The 15,989-nt window shown below is 42.7% G+C and overlaps 1 pseudogene; it reads right to left on the minus strand.

The window, feature by feature from the left end:
• Window positions 1-7,079: 7,079 nt before the first annotated feature.
• LOC130021904 (uncharacterized) lies at window positions 7,080-7,187 on the minus strand (annotated as a pseudogene).
• Window positions 7,188-15,989: the final 8,802 nt, after the last annotated feature.

Below are 15,989 nucleotides of genomic sequence, written 5' to 3' on the forward strand. Positions count from 1 at the left end.
CTCTCCCTGTAGAGGGTCCACTCAGCGTACTGCCCCAGCCCTTGCAGACCTCTCCCCTTGCCTCCACACCCCCATACTCTCATCCCTCTCTGGGCTTTTTACCCTATTACTCACACCCACCATCACATCACACCCAGCCTCCACTGACCTGGAGGTATAAGAGAAAAACTGGGGGATAGGACTGGAGCACAGCAGGTAGGGCGTTTGCCTTGCACAATACCGACCTGGCCTAAGCAGGTACGATTCTTCCACCCCTCTCGGAGAGTCCAGCAAGCTACCGAGAGTATCTCGCCCACACGGCAAAGCCTGGCAAGCCACCCGTGATGTATTCGATATGCCAAACACAGTAACAAGTCTCACAAAAGAGATGTTACTGGGCCGCTCGAGCAAATTGGTGAACAATGAGAGGACAGTGCTGTGCTACAGATGGCAGCTAAGAGGCGGCATTAGGGTGAGAGAATGAGGAAGGGGGCATCCAGCATGGAGGGGAAGGCAATGGACCGGTGTGAAAGAGCCTGGACGCAGAGCAGTAGCTGGGCAGAAAGCCCAGGGGGGCCTGGAATGCAGACACGGAGCAGGCAGGCAGTTGGGGACAAGAGAACATGAATAAGCACAGCCAGGCCACATCACCTGGTCTTAAAATGCGCTTGCCTCCCAACACCCTTTATTGGGAGGACCCTCCCAGGATGGGAGAAGCATGCTGAAAGTAGACTATTGACCAAACATGATTGCCACTCAATGCCTCTTTTGCAAACCACAGCACTCAAAAGGAGAGAGAGGGAAATGCCCTGCCACAGAGGCAGGGTGGGATGGGGAGATGGGGGGTGGGAGGGATACTGGGATCCGTGGTGGTGGGAAATGCGCACTGGTGGAGGGATGGGTGTTTGGTCATTGTATAATTGAAACCCAAGCACAAAAATGTGTAAGTCTGCAACTGTACCTCATGATGTCTCACTATTAAAAAAAATAAAATAAAATGTGCTTGCCACTCACTCCCCCCACCCCGCAGTGAATCACTGTCACTGTCACTGTCCTCCCATTGTTCATCAATTTGCTCAAGTGGGCCGAGTAACGTCTGCATTTTGAGACTTGCTACTGTGCTTGGCATATTGAATACGTCACGAGTAGCTTGCCAGGCTTTGCCATGCGGGCGAGATACTCTCAGTATCTTGCTGGGCTCTCCGAGAGGGGCAGAGAAATCAAACCCAACTCAGTGGGCTGGCTGTGTGCAAGGCCCTACCACTGTGCTATTGCTCCAGCCCCTCCCCCCCCCACCCCCCAGTGAATACTCTGTTTTAAATAAAGCTTTTGTTTTGTTTCACTTTGCTTTGCTTTGCTTTGTTGCAGCGATTAGAGGCTATTCTTTATTGGAGGGTGGGGGTACACTGGGTAGTGCTCAGGGTTTACTCCTGGTCTGTCCTCAGGGTCACTCCTGGTGGTACTATGTGGACCACGTGCAAGGCTGAGGATCAAACCTGGGTAGACCACATGCCAAGCCAGCGCCCTGCCCACAGCACTATCTCTCCAGCCCAGGGACTATTCTGCTGGACATCTCTCCTTGTGCTGCTCCAGGGACTGTTTGGTGCCAAGGATCAAAACACAAGCTCCCTCCTGTGTGCAAAACATGAACATAAGGGCTAATGACTTTTCATCCACAATAAGACTAGCAATGAGCTCTTCTATGCTCCCCTTTTCACAGAAAGCTTCTGGAGAGGTTTAATGACGACTTCAACGCCACAGACTGGGAAGGGAAGTGGCAGAGATGGGATCTGAAGCCAGAAATTGCTGACTCTGCATAAGACTTATGACCAGGAAACAGTGGCAGATTGATGGGAGGAGGTTGGGAGCTGGTGACTGTCACCAGCAGGCAGACTAGGAGGAGAGGAGGAGCGAAGGAGATCAGCTAGAGTTAATCCCCGCTGTGCCGGGGGCAGCAAGGGAAACAGAGAGAAGGGGCTGGTGGGCACAGTGTGAAGGGTATGGCTTTCTGTGCCAGCTGCTTCTGGTCAGGAAGCAGCTTCTCTGTCTCTCTGTCTCTCTGTCTCTCTGTCTCTCTGTCTCTGTCTCTGTCTCTCTCTCTCTGTCTCTCTCTCTCTGTCTCTCTCTCTCTCTCTCTCTCTCTCTCTCTCTCTCTCTCTCTCTCTTGCTTTTACTGTTTTATTGAAACACTGTGAGAAGCAGCTTCTCTCTTGAGGTACAAAGCATGAAGGAAAGAGAAAGTATCCTTCAGTCCCAAGATACGGGCAGCATCTTCTTACGCAGGCCCTTGGGCCCTCCAGTGAGACAGGAAGTTCCTTGGTGTGGTCCCTGCTGGTTCCTCACCAATTCTCCAAATGCTGTTGTCCAAGAGCTCCCCAAGTAGCTCAGATCACATCCTCCTCTTCAGCTGAAACAATATATAAGAACGGTTCAGAAAGATCAGGGGAAAGAATATTCTCACAGGAGAAATGAAAATAGAGGAGAAAGGAGAGGTATGTTTCCCAGCTCATTCCAGCACAGAGGACCTTTGTTAATTCTCCCAGCGCCAGTTTCAACTTCAGCCACCTTAAATCAGTGTGAAGGATTGACTTTCCAAAGGAAAACAAGATCACTCGGTGAAGGGGGTGGAAAGGGTCACTCTCCTTCCTATTAACAACAGCTTCATCATTCTCCCAGACTGGTCCAATGGCTTCTCTAGACTGTTGAGAACGCTTTAATGCAGCAAGTATAAATATTTAAAACACAAAGATACCATTTGGTTGTGGAATTTCAATGACTTTCTAGAATTCATCCTTCGGATCTTATTTCTCAAGATTAAGTCTCCAAGGCAGCTGGCGGCCAGGAAAGAATTCCTCCTTTGTCAACTTCCTCCCCAGCAGGCCTCTGAGTGAGCAGAGCAAACCACAGTGCCCAGCACAGCCTGCCAAGCAAGGCAGAAATCAAAGCCGGTTTTTCTGGGAGCAGACTCACTTTCACCTCCAGGCAGAGGCAGTTCCACCTTCCCCTGAGAAAGGCGCTGACATGTGTGGCCATTCCGGTTGCTGTGTGCAGAACTCCGGCACTGAGCTGCAAGACAAAGCAGCAGAAGGCAGGAAGCAGGGCAAACATCACCCCCAAGCCCAGCAGGTTCGGGGCAGGGGTGGGGGTGCAGAGGGGGAAGTTACCAGATGTCAATTAATGCAGCGAAGCAGTGAAAATTAAATGCACCTGTTTCCAATGATTGGCGGAACTTTTTATTACTATAGGTATTCCTCATAATCAGGTAACACATGTCTCACGCACACCTGAGTTAAGTCCCTGCTTTTCCTCCTGGAAGTATGAAGTGGACTAGGGCCAACTCTTCCCTCTATACACCATGAAAACTCCCCCAACTTGAGCCAAAATACTGACTTAAATTGGCCCTGTGAGATGACTCTACTATCTCCCTCCCACCTCCCTGACTGTTAAGCAGCTCCACTCCCCTCTGCAAGGTCTGCAGGTTCCCCCACTTACAAAGGTTTCTACCTGCTCGAGCTTTTCCCTCACAGCCCCTCTGCTCCTTCAGCACATCTCCCTCGTTCTGTTCCTGGAAGCCTCCTAGGTTCTCGGCTCAAACAGCACCACTTAGAACCCAGGAGGAGTTCTGGAGGAGCGGACATCGTTGGAGGTCAGGGCCTGCTCCTGATTATTCTGACACCCTCCAAAGGCTCAGCACACAGTGCCTTACAAATAATAGAAGATCAAGAAGAATTCATGAATTGTGAGATTGCAGCAGTATTTTCAGGCCCTCCAGATTAGGATGCTATAGCCTAATTTTATGGCCTCCTTAAAATCGTTATATGTTTTTCATATCCTACCTGCTAATCAATATGTGACCTTATAAAGAAGTGGGGGTTACTTCTTTATTCCCTTCCCCACCCCCCCAAATCTGGGTGGACCGTATAACTGCTTTGACCAATAGATGGTGGCATTAGTGACCATGGGTCAGTCCCATTCAGAGCCTCTAAATGGTCCGGAAGCTTCTGTTCCCTGCCACTCAGAGGCCTCTGGTTGTGAGAAGACCAAAACATAGAGAGGTCATATGTTTTTGGCGTGGCGCTCTGGTCAAGAGCCCAGCTGAGCTCCCAGTTGACAGCCAGCATTAACTGCAAACATGTGACTCAGCCTCCAGGAACTGAAGACCTGGCTGACTGCAACCATAGTCAAAACTTGTAGCTCTAAATCTATTTATTTAGAAATCTACAATCTAAAATCAGATTAGAACCTCCTGGCTGAACCCAGTCAAACTCAGGAAGTGACAAGAGATCCTCAAACATTGTTGTTTTAAGTTGATGCACCTTAGTGGATGTGTTATAAAGCAGCAGATGAGAGCTACTGATGTATTCATAATATCAATACACATACTGGCCAATGTGGAGCCCAATTGAGCTGACATTAAGTGGCCTTCTGGACTTGGATATATGACTTCTTGATTGTAGGCCTCTTCTTCCCTGAAAAAATGACATAACCGTGGAGCTCACGCCCAGTTCAATCAGTTTAATCAATGGCTGAATAAATAGCAGTACTCCTACATTTAGAAAAAATGACATAACCCCTAGAGTGTGACAAAGTGTGTGATATGGATAATAAAAACAAAATCTTTAAGGTCTAGGGGCTAGAAATCTGAAATGGATCTTATTGGGGCTATAAAGATTTCTCTATAATGGTTTTTCTAAGGTAGGACCGCAAAGTTTTCCACAAGGGTCATGGGGAAAATTGTGAAAAATGAAGGCATGAAACTAGAGAAACAACCGCTAGGATGGGGGTGCTCCAGGGAGGAAAGGACCCACGATAAGAGAAAAGATGAAGCTTTTTCTCCTCTGGAGAAGCCCATGTTATCCCTTGGACATGTATTTCTCTCTCGCCTCACATTATCTAGATAATTTCTTTAAATAAATTTTATGAATAAAATTATTTTACTTCACTAAAAAAGTTACGAGAGAAAGAAAAAGAAAGAAGAAAGAAAGAAAGAAAGAAAGAAAGAAAGAAAGGAAGGAAGGAAGAAAGGAAGGAAAGAAGAGATTGAGAAACTGTTCTGGAGGGTCTCCAGAGAATCTTTCATTGCTTTTTCATTCTGTGACACTAGCCACATCACTGGCTGGTGCCATAATACTTAACTATCAGTTAAGAGCTCCACTTTCTCCTATTGCATCCCTCGACCTTCTCACCTGCCTCCTTCTACTGCTTCAAATGACTATTGTTACCATAGTGGGCCCATGAGAATAATTCACAATAATCTCATTTTAAGGTCATTAATAACCTTAATTCCACAGGATCTATTTGTCCCTAAATGGTCACACTCAGAGCTTTTGAAGAGTAGAGTGGGTCTTCTTTGTGAACCATTGTTCTACCTGTCATAGCAGCCTACTTTTTGTTCCCAAACCAATAGTACTCCTGGGAGAATCAATGACCTAATTAATGACTACAGTAATCACAACTCCATCTTATTCATTCCACAAAAAGAAAGTTGAGCACCTGCTATGTTCCAGGCACTGTGATATAGTAGGGAATTGTGAACAGACTGGCAAGATCTCTATCACATTCCAAACTGAGGTGAATAATCAATTGACAGATTGGTAGATCACTAAATCAGTAGATTTAGAACAAATCTATTTGTTAGATTTCAGATATTAGTAAACAATAAAATCTAGTAATCAATGCAAAAACAAGCACTCTTGGTCAACTACTGCCCTGCTGTCAAGAGGCTTATTCTGCCCAGTTCACAAACATTCTCTTAAGAGTGTCCAAAGCATTTAGATCAGGATCAGAATGGTAAGTAAGAAGTGCCCCCAATACAAGATTTAAAGCAGAAACAAGTCTGTGAAGAAACCAAAGCCAGAGATTGGAGAGGAAGTACAGGGATTATAATGCTTGCCTTGTATTCAGGCAACCCTGGTTCTAACCCTGAGAGACATCACATATCCTGAGAACCTCCAGGAATCAAGTCAAGAGGAGGCCTGAGCACTGTCAGATGAGGTCCAAGCCCTAGCCACTTAAAGTAATGAAAAGAATGAGGGGAAGGAAGGAAGGAAGGAAGGAAGGAAGGAAGGAAGGAAGGAAGGAAGGAAAGAAGGAAGGAAGAAAGAGGGAAGGAGATGGAGAAAGGGAAGGAGGGAGTGAGGAGGGAGGGAGAAAGGGAGGGAGAGAGAGAGAGGAAGGAAGAGAGGGAGGGAGGGAGGGAGGGAGGGAGGGAGGGAGGGAGGGAGGGAGGGAGGGAGGTAGAAGCAAAGAAAGAAAGAAGTCTATTTCTCTAGAGAAAGAACTGTGGGAGTTTGTGGCCTTTACCCCAGAGATAGGATGGGCACGGTGTGGAGTCTACAGACTATTTAAAACCCAAAGAAATATTTAAAATCTAAAAAAAAAAAAAAAAGATTGGTTCCAAGATACCAAAAGAAAACCACAAAATTGAAGTGAATAAATATTTAATTGACATGTTCATACTTCATCGATTATTAAATGTAAGATTCATAAAATATTCATTTCACTTGTGAACACTTTGTAGGTTAAACTCTTTCACCATCCTCAGATTCAAGTATGCTCCGAGTTCTATGAAACTCAAGTTAATCGTAAACTGGGAGACTTTATGAGAAACAAATCATTGTAAAAGCAGACATGAAAAAGCTTCTTAAAATCATTTACCGAAATTTTTTTTTTAAAAAAAGGTTTTGAAGGGCATTTAAAAATGTTTGGAGACAGAGAAAACTTAGAGTTTGAGGTGCCTCTCTTACGTGTGGTTCATTGTTCAATCTGTGGCACCGCATGGTGCCAGAAGACGCTGGAGGCCCCCTCCCCAGCATCCCTGTCAGAGGGTTAGGGATACAGGCGCCAATTGCAAGGCATGTGTTCTCTTGCTGAGTCACATCCCTGGCTCTGTCTAATAAATTCTTAGTTTTACGTTCATTTATTACATAAATAACCTGGCGACAGCAGTGGAAATTGCCTCACGCTCTTAGTTTTCTATTCTCTCTTGCAATCTTGTCCAGGTATAGATAATTTTTGTAAAGTCAAAATATGTGCATATGTAAACATATTTTCTTTTTAATTAGAGTTTTATCATAAGCATTTTATTTCTTTTTTTATATAACCTTACAGAATCAAGGCCTCAAAAAATTGATTCACAATTGTTCCTCTCCATGGAAATCTTTAGGGAAAGGTGAAAGATTTATACATCTGAAGAAAAACCAGAGTATCATGAGCATTTTCTGTATTGCAATATATTTAGTATTGTTCATCGAGATGTTTAATAGCTACATACTTTTCTAAGAAATTGATGCTATTTCTTTATAATAATAAATAAGTATTTATTCAGTTTCCCCTACCATTCACTGCTCATACAGATTATCACTTGATCACTTGACTTCCCGTAAATTGGCGATTTGTTTGAGCGGGCGCCAGTAATGTCTTCATTTGTCCCTGACACATGCTAGTGTAGCCCAATGGTGTCTGTTCGCTCTAGGAACACGAAGAGCCTCAAACCAATCATTCATGATCTTGATGAAGAAGTCTGACCATCCGGTAGGTGGGCGGCCACACAGTCTTTTGACATCCCGTGGAATCCAGCCGGTAACAGCTCTAGTCCAGTGGTTGTTCCTTCATTCATATAGATTATACCTAATTCTTTTACACTGGAGGTGACCGAAACGTCCAGCTCATTGATTTTTCTTTTTTTCTGTGGGGAAGTCTCAGGGGTTACTTCTGGTAGTTCTTAGAGGATCAAGTGGGATGCTGGAGATCAGACCCAGGTCGGCTGTGTGCAAGGCAAACTCTACCCACTATTGCTTCTGCCTCTTGAACATCTATCTCAATACATATAACTTTCCCCCTTTTGAATGTGAATTTCCAAACATGTGACAAAGTGCTTTTCAAAATGTACAAGTTTTGTACAAATGTTTGCCGTGGCCAGCGGAGTACTAGGGTGGCAGTGTCTAGATCCCATTTATGGATATTACTAGTTTAGGATTTAATTTTATTCTAATCTTTAACTTTGTCTCTTACAAAAAGTAATTGTTTTTACCTCTTTTATATAGAGATATATATAGGATATATTGGCGATTTTTTAAATGTATAGAGTAAGAGACTGGGGAGATGGTATAGGGGTAATGTGCATGCCTTACAAACCACCAAATCAGATTTGATCCCCTGCACCACAGATGGTCCCTAAGAACTGCAGTGAGTGAGCCCTAAGCACAGAGGCAGGAGTAATCCTTGAGCACTACCAGGTGTTGCCCAAAGATCCTCTCAATATGCAGTGATATATATTGAAATCGTATGCATAAATACATCACACATATATACATATATAGTTACCATTTAAGTGGTATTGACTGTATGTGTGCATTATTAATCACACTTTGTACAAGAATGCATAGAAAATTCTTTTAAGATTAAATTAATTATTAATCATATTAGTTCTGGGGATGTAGCATTGGCTAGACACCTCTTGGTACTATCAAAGTGTTTTGTTATTTTCACTATAATTGCACATTGACTTTTTGGGGGTGGGGGGCATAACTGGCATTTCTCAGGGTTTACTCTTGGGATAACTCCTTGCAGAGCTCAGGAGACCATATGTGGTGCTGAGGATCAAACCCAGATTGGCCACAATGCAAGGCAAATGCCCTACCTGCTGTAGCATTTCTAACCTAAATTGAACCATAGAAAACCATCTGAAGACAAGATCCTGATAGTGGTTAGAATCTTTGTATCATTTTTGACTATTCTTATCATCCTGGGTGAGTTCCTTAGCTTTCTAAAATCCAGTTTTCTCTTCCAAAAATTCCATTTATTTCATCCCACTTTCACTTATTCTCTCCCCCCCAAAATTTTTTAAAATGGCATTGAATTTGAAAAGAAAAAGCAAAGCAAATTCTCAATATTACTTCTACAAAGGTGCGGTGAGTGGATTAATGAAGGATTGGATTCCCCAAAGAACACCCAAGTTCCCTCACAAACAGGATGGAACACACATTTTATTGGGAGTATTGATATCACTTTCTGCTGCCAGTAACATTTTGCTGCATTCTTCATAATCTCTTTCAACAGCCCAAAGAAGAGTATTGGGCCAAAGAAATAGTATAGGGGAAAGTACTTTGCTCCCATAGGACCACGGTTTAAATGGCCAGCACCCTGAACAGTGATATCCAAGTGTGCTTTATAGTTCCCTTGGTTTTGTTTGTATTTGTTTGTTTATTTGTTTTTGCTTTGGGTATTATATCTGAGATGCTCAGGGATTGCTCCTGGCTCTGCACTCAGGAATCACTCCTGGTGGTGCTCGGGGGACCATTTGGGATGCCAGAGATCGAACCCTGGTTGGCCACAATCGAGGAAAATGTTCTACACATTTTACTATCACTCTGGCCCCATTTCCCTTGGTTTTAACTCTGTGCTAGAGCAATGTCTGCTCTTAACCTCTGCATTGGAAGAACTATCTTTTCAAGTGTATTCAGAAGATCAGCAGCACATTATAAAAAACAAACAAGCAAACAAGCAAAATATCCCTAGCACTTTATTTGGTCCCTGGAGCATTGCCAGAGGGTCATTCCTGAGCACAGAGCCAGGAATAGACCTTGAGCACCACTGGGTGTGCGCCCCAAAATGGTGTTTCTCTATTCTAATAAAAGGAAAATAAGTTAAAACTAATTTCTTTTGGCATGAAATTAAATCATTTGGAAAACAGTGTGCTGAGTATTGCAGATACATTCTTTTCTTTTTCGAGGGGCCTCCCATGCAATACTCAGGGTCCCTACCAGCAATACTCGGCCAATTGAGTTCTAGCAGTTTGATGTTCAACACTGCTTGGGGACACCAAGGCAAATGTGGCATTGTGCATGACTCTTTTTTCTTTTCTTATAATTTAAAACACCGTGATTTACAATACTGTACATGATAGGGACCCATGCACATAATGTTCTAACCTCACACCCTCTCCCTGACTGTCTGCTTCCCCCAACTGTTGTCTCAAGGTCCCCAATCTCCCTCCTTCCCTTCTTCCCTGCCCCTGTTTGCTCCCCAAACTAAGCTCAATTTTGTATACTGGTTCTCAGGTTCTGCTGCCTATGGCTATCTGTTATTCTCCTACTAGATTTCTTTATAACCTACACATAGAGCTGAAGCGATTAGTACAGTGGGCAGGGCGTTTGCCTTGCACGCGGCCGACCAGGGTTCGATTTCTTCATCCCTCTAGGAGAGCCCAGCAAGCTACAGAGAGTATCCCACCCACACTGCAGAGCCTGGCAAGCTCCCCATGGCATATTTGATATTCCAAAAACAGTAACAACAAGTTTCACAATGGAGTCGTTACTGGTGCCTGCTCAAGCAAATCGATGGACAATGGGAGGACAATGCTACAATGCTAACCTACATGTGAGAGAGATAATTCTGTGTCTGACTCTTGCCTTCTGATTGATTTCCCTCATCATGTTGCCCTCTAGATCCATCCACGAAATATTAAACTGCATGATTTTATTTTTTCTTAGAGCTGAGAACAATAGCCTTTATAATTTATTAATCTATTTTATAGGGGCCACTCCCAGCATTGTTTTTAATGGACAGCATGTACTTAGTCCCAACTTACATTGCCACAATTCTATACCTTGGCAGAGTTAAATTCCAAAACAAGTCTGTGAGGTCAGGATTAATATTACCATTTCACAGATAATGAAAGCAAGTCTCCTTAACGAAAAATGTAGAAAGCTAAGCTGCAAGTCCAGCTGTTTGGTTTCAGAGCTTGCACTCTGAACTCCTTGGTTAAGGTGCCTCACGTTGAACTTTCCCTGCACTGCTCATATCTTTAATCCTTATTAATTCATTTGACAAACTAGATTAAACACTCACAGCTTGTCATGCCCCTCTCGTCTATAGAACACAAAATACAAATAGAATACAGGCACTGTGTGAGTCTAGAAAACAAAGATCATAATATAGTGTGAAACATTAAAAAATAGAAGCACATTTATATTAACTTTAGCTTTAACCCTTGAAACACTATACATCTTTTATAAAAAAAAATAATAAATTCATCCCCTATCTCATTATGTAAGTTTCCTGAAACCCACTGTAATAAACACTACTGAAAGTAATAGTTTAATTTAGACCAAAACAAGTAAAGAAGAAATTAGTCTTACATAATAGTTACCTGAATTATCCCCTCAATGTGCAGAACCTTCCCTACAATATTTAGAATAAAAGCAGAATTTTTCATCCCTAACCATTTTTCTCTTGGGCACTATTCTGCTTAGCAACAGTATTTGGGTAAGTGCTGATGGTTTTACTCATAATTAATTATACTAACAATTATATTAAAATGAACTAAAGAGTAAGAAAAGAGGGTCAGAGAGATAATACATTATTATTATTATTATTATTATTATTATAGCATTTGCCTTGCTTGCAGCAGACCTGGGTTCAAGCCTCCAGTATCACATATGGTTCCCCAAACATCAACTGGGGTCATTCCACAAAGTCAGGAAGGGCCCTGGGAACCACTGGCTGACTCCCCTCCCCAAAAAAGCATATGAAAACAATGTTCCCCCACACCAAAGAGATGGAAATTCTATACTGGGCTGTTTTACCTGAGTCCTATGATGGCCAAGGAATTTCTTCTTATAATCTGCCATATCATTTTTCTGGGAAAGTAAGCACCTAAAGACTTTCCCGGTGGGAAAAAATATTTGCAAAACTGGGAAGAAAAAAATTATGTCTTTAATATATTTAGAACAATAAACATTCCTGACCTTGATCCAACAATTCTACCTCTTAAGAATACATTCAATAGGGATTTAAACAAAGATTTATACAAAGGTTCATGTTGACATTAATTGTAGTTAAGAAAAGATGAGAGCTGGAGAGTTAGTACAGGGGTTAAGGCACTTACATGCGGTTGGCCTGGTCTCATCCTGGTGCAGCAGATGGTCCACTGAGCTCTGCCAGGAGTGACCCCTGACTACAGAGCCAGAAGAACCCTGAATAACCCCATGTGTGGCACAAAAAAAGGAAAGATAAAATATTTAAGAGCTAAATTATAGTTAACTTTAACTCTGTGTGTGTACATGGAGAACTACAAGGGAAATATGTTAAATATATACAAGATAATCCTTTGAAAATGCAGAAAATTTGAGAACAGCTATTACTGTTTCTTTTGATCTCAAGTTTTAAAATGAATGTTTCTGGCATATGTTTTATAATGTTTTAAACTTGATTATAATTATATATATGATAGATGCATGCTCCAGATTTCTTTTTGGAGAGGATTGCTGCCCCAATGTTTAGAGACAACTGCTCTAGATCATATATACTCCATGCATTGCTCCATCTGGTCTGGCAACAACTACTATCAAGAAACAGGGAGTGTAAGACCATCTGAACATTTTGAGCCTCATCCAAAAACCTAACATTATCACTATACATTTACTTTGCGCAGATAAACTACCAGTTAAAGCTCATGAAACTTTGTAAGCTGTCCTCATTGTGTTGTAGTATGAAAATAGCTAATGTTGATGAAATTCTAGGAGGTTCTTCCATTGGTAAAGTATGTGAACAGGGCAACCATAACTAAGACCTCAAGTTAAATTCTTTTACTGTAGGACTTGGATCTCTAGAGTGAGCTGTGAAGTTCAATCACAATAATACTTACTCTCAGCAATTGATGGTCATTTGGGGGCTTTTTTGTTTTTTGTTTTTACACGTCCTAATATCTTCTTAAATAAGTTAAACCAATTAAACCTGATCATTTTGTGAAGTGGTCAGAACACACACATACACAAATGAACAAGTAAAGGCTCTCTTTTGGTTCATGTCAGACTGGATCATAATCTCTCAGGAATTAGACAAGAAAAAAATGAGGATAATCATAACATATGCTAGCGGTATTGATGAGAGACAGGATCCCATTTATTACCACAAACATCGATGATGACATGACAACTTACTTCTTAGTGTTTGGCTTTCCAAGTATCACGCATTCTTCCTAGTACTGGGTATGCATGACATGGCCTTTCTATTTAAGACTCATGATTAACCCATGAGACTTTAGACAGTGAGAAAAATAAGGTTGAGAAGGTCTAAGGAATGTGCCCAAATTGCCTAGCTATTGTGGTGATACCAGGACTATCCCCATGCAGAGTATGACTTTAATTTCTACATATCCGGGTTGAAAGATGTATGGGGCAAGGTTGGTTGGCTTCTGTGGTCCAAAGGAATACTTACTTGTCCTGGCATCAAACTGGTTCACTTTCATATTTAATAAACTTCAATTTTCATTCTGTTACCCACCATGGGCTGGAGCTATAGCACAGCGGGTAGGGCATTTGTCTTGCATGGCTGACCCAGGTTCAATTCCTCCATCCCTCTCGGAGAACCCAGCAAGCTACTGAGAGTATCCTCCCCCCACTCGAGAAAATCGATGAACAACAGGAGGACAGTGACAGTGACAGTGTCAGTTGTATTATAGGTCAGAATACTTCTCACAAGCTCACTCCATCATGTAGCAGATATGATATAGGTACCACTGCTTGGAATGTCCATTAAGTCAAATGGGTGTTAGTGATTAGAAGAAAAATCTCAGAAACTACAGAAGGCATCCTTTGAAGAAAGGCTCATCACCAGTGCCTCAAAGGTACAGAGGACTTTTTAAAAAGTCAAGAGACTGGAAAGACAGTACAAGGGGTAAAGTGCTTGTATTGAATTTGGCCCACCTCAGGTTCAGGTTCAACTACCAGCACCCCTGTGGTCTGCTGAGCTGTGCCAGGAGTGAGCACAGAGTTGGGAGTAAGCTTGGAAAACAGCTAGGTGTGGCCCCAAAACCAACCCCCCCCCCCACACACACACACTTTGGCAACTTTCTGTGTTTATTGCATAGCTTCTTTGCCCAGCCTTTTACTAAGAGGCTTTTATGTACCAGATCCTGTTTAAGAAACCATATTAAGCCTTGCCTTACTGATAAAAATGTTTGGAGCAGAAATTCAGCAGGGCTTAATTTTTCTGTGACTCATTCAGGCATGACATTTTCTCCACTGCTGCTTTTTAAGGCTTGCTTGATTGCTCAGTACTTATCCCCAACATTCACTTAGAACTTATGAGAGAGCTTTTGAGAATCAGTGAAGATGAAATGGAATGGAGAAATTAGACATTAGCCACAGAATGTAGCTTAAAAGGAATGATTAGGTTCAGAGGGAACACTCAAATGTTGAATTTTCTGGTTGTGGTCATTTCTCTAAATTCCTATCTTGTCACTGAAATTGTTACACTGTCACATTATTAAGGTGTTTGTGCCGGCCAAAGGTCATCAAGAAAAGTGAAAGACTGAGAGAAAATGTAATTTTCTGACAGGAGATATTTAAAAAGAAGAAAAGAAAGTGGAGGCAGAGGTAATTTTTTTCAGTTAAAAAAAGCACAAAGTGACTCTGTGTGCTATTAATTCAAAACTTAGCAAGATGTTGAAACATAAAACAAAGATACAGGCTTGTTTGATTAGAAGATCCCTGAATCTGAAATTTGTCATCAGATCATGGCCACTATTAACTTGAGATGACCTGTTTACTGTCCACTGCCTTTTCACCGAAGAATTTCCACCCCCCACCTCACCCCTTTTTTCATAGGCTCCGTTAATTATAGGCTCCCACCCCTTCAATCATCCACATCTTGTATCAGGGACTTCACCAGCCAAGCCAGAGCAACCAAAGAGAAACAAGGTTTAGTTCTGCTTTCCTTTGTGGGGGAGAGAGGATGTTCAAGGGAGGCCACACTCAGTGATGATACAGGGTTACTCCTGGATCTGCACTCACGAAATACTCCCGGCAGCGATAGAGGGACCGCCTGGGATGCCAGGGATCAAAGCTCGATAGGACACATGAAAGGCAAGTGATCTCTCCAGCCCCAACTTTGAAACTCATTAATTTTAGTTGCTGTGAGGTCTTGTTCAACAAAATGACAGAGGAAAACCCCTAAAGAAAGCCTCATCTGGGGATTGGAGAGACAGTACAGTGACTAAGAAACTTGCCTTGCATATGGCTGACCTGGGTTAGATGCCCGACTATCAATACGGTCCTCTGAGCCCACCAGGAGTGATACCTGAGTACAGAGCCAGCAGTAAGCCTGAGCAACACTGGGTGTGGACTCAAAACAAAACAAAACTGAAATTCTCATCTGGTCAGAATCAGAGACATGGTACAGGAAGTCAGGTGCTTGCCTTGCACGCAAACGACCCCAATTCAATATCCGGCACCCTATATGATCCCTGAGCACAAAACCAGGAGTAAGCCCTGGGCACCGCTGGCGTGCCCCGCCCCCAAAGAAAAAAATCCAGGAATGGGAAGTTATGAGAAAAAATATTATAGCTATCACAAAGGAAACGTCTTTCCTTTCCAAGAAAACAGCTCTTAAGTTCAACTTTGGATGCCCTCTAAAAATATTATCACGGGGTGGGTGGGGGGGAGTGAAAATTCAACTGCACAAAGTAAGACATAAGTATATCTTTAGAAGGGTGTCAAAAGGCAGCATGAAGGATAAGTGACAGCAAAATAAGATGGACTTCTTTTCTCCCATCTCCAATCTATAGTTACAGAACTTTATTTTTAAGTAATGTTGAGCGATAGCAGAGTGGGTAAGGCGTTTGCTTCGCACGCAGCCGACCCGGTCGGCCCAGGTTCGATTCCTCCACCCCTCTTAGAGATCCCGGCAAGCTACCGAGAGTATCTCACCCACAGGACAAAGCCTGGCAAGCTACCTTTGACGTGTCAGATATGCCAAACACAGTAACAAGTTTCATAATGTTACTGGGCCCTCTGAGCAAATCAATCAACAACAGGAGGACAGTGCTACAGTGACGTTTTAAAAACATTTCTTGCCTAATGTTTTTCAAAATACCAAGACCTTTGTAATCCTGTTCAAGGAGTCCCAGCCAAGTCTGATCCACAATGCTGTCCTCCAGGATGCCGGGGACTGTCCAACCAGGAGCACTGAGGCACTGGCAGCAGAACCAGACTCAGACCAATCAC

This window comes from Sorex fumeus, unplaced genomic scaffold (genome assembly GCF_029834395.1).
Source record: "Sorex fumeus unplaced genomic scaffold, SorFum_2.1 ptg000018l, whole genome shotgun sequence".
Classification (NCBI taxonomy): domain Eukaryota; kingdom Metazoa; phylum Chordata; class Mammalia; order Eulipotyphla; family Soricidae; genus Sorex; species Sorex fumeus.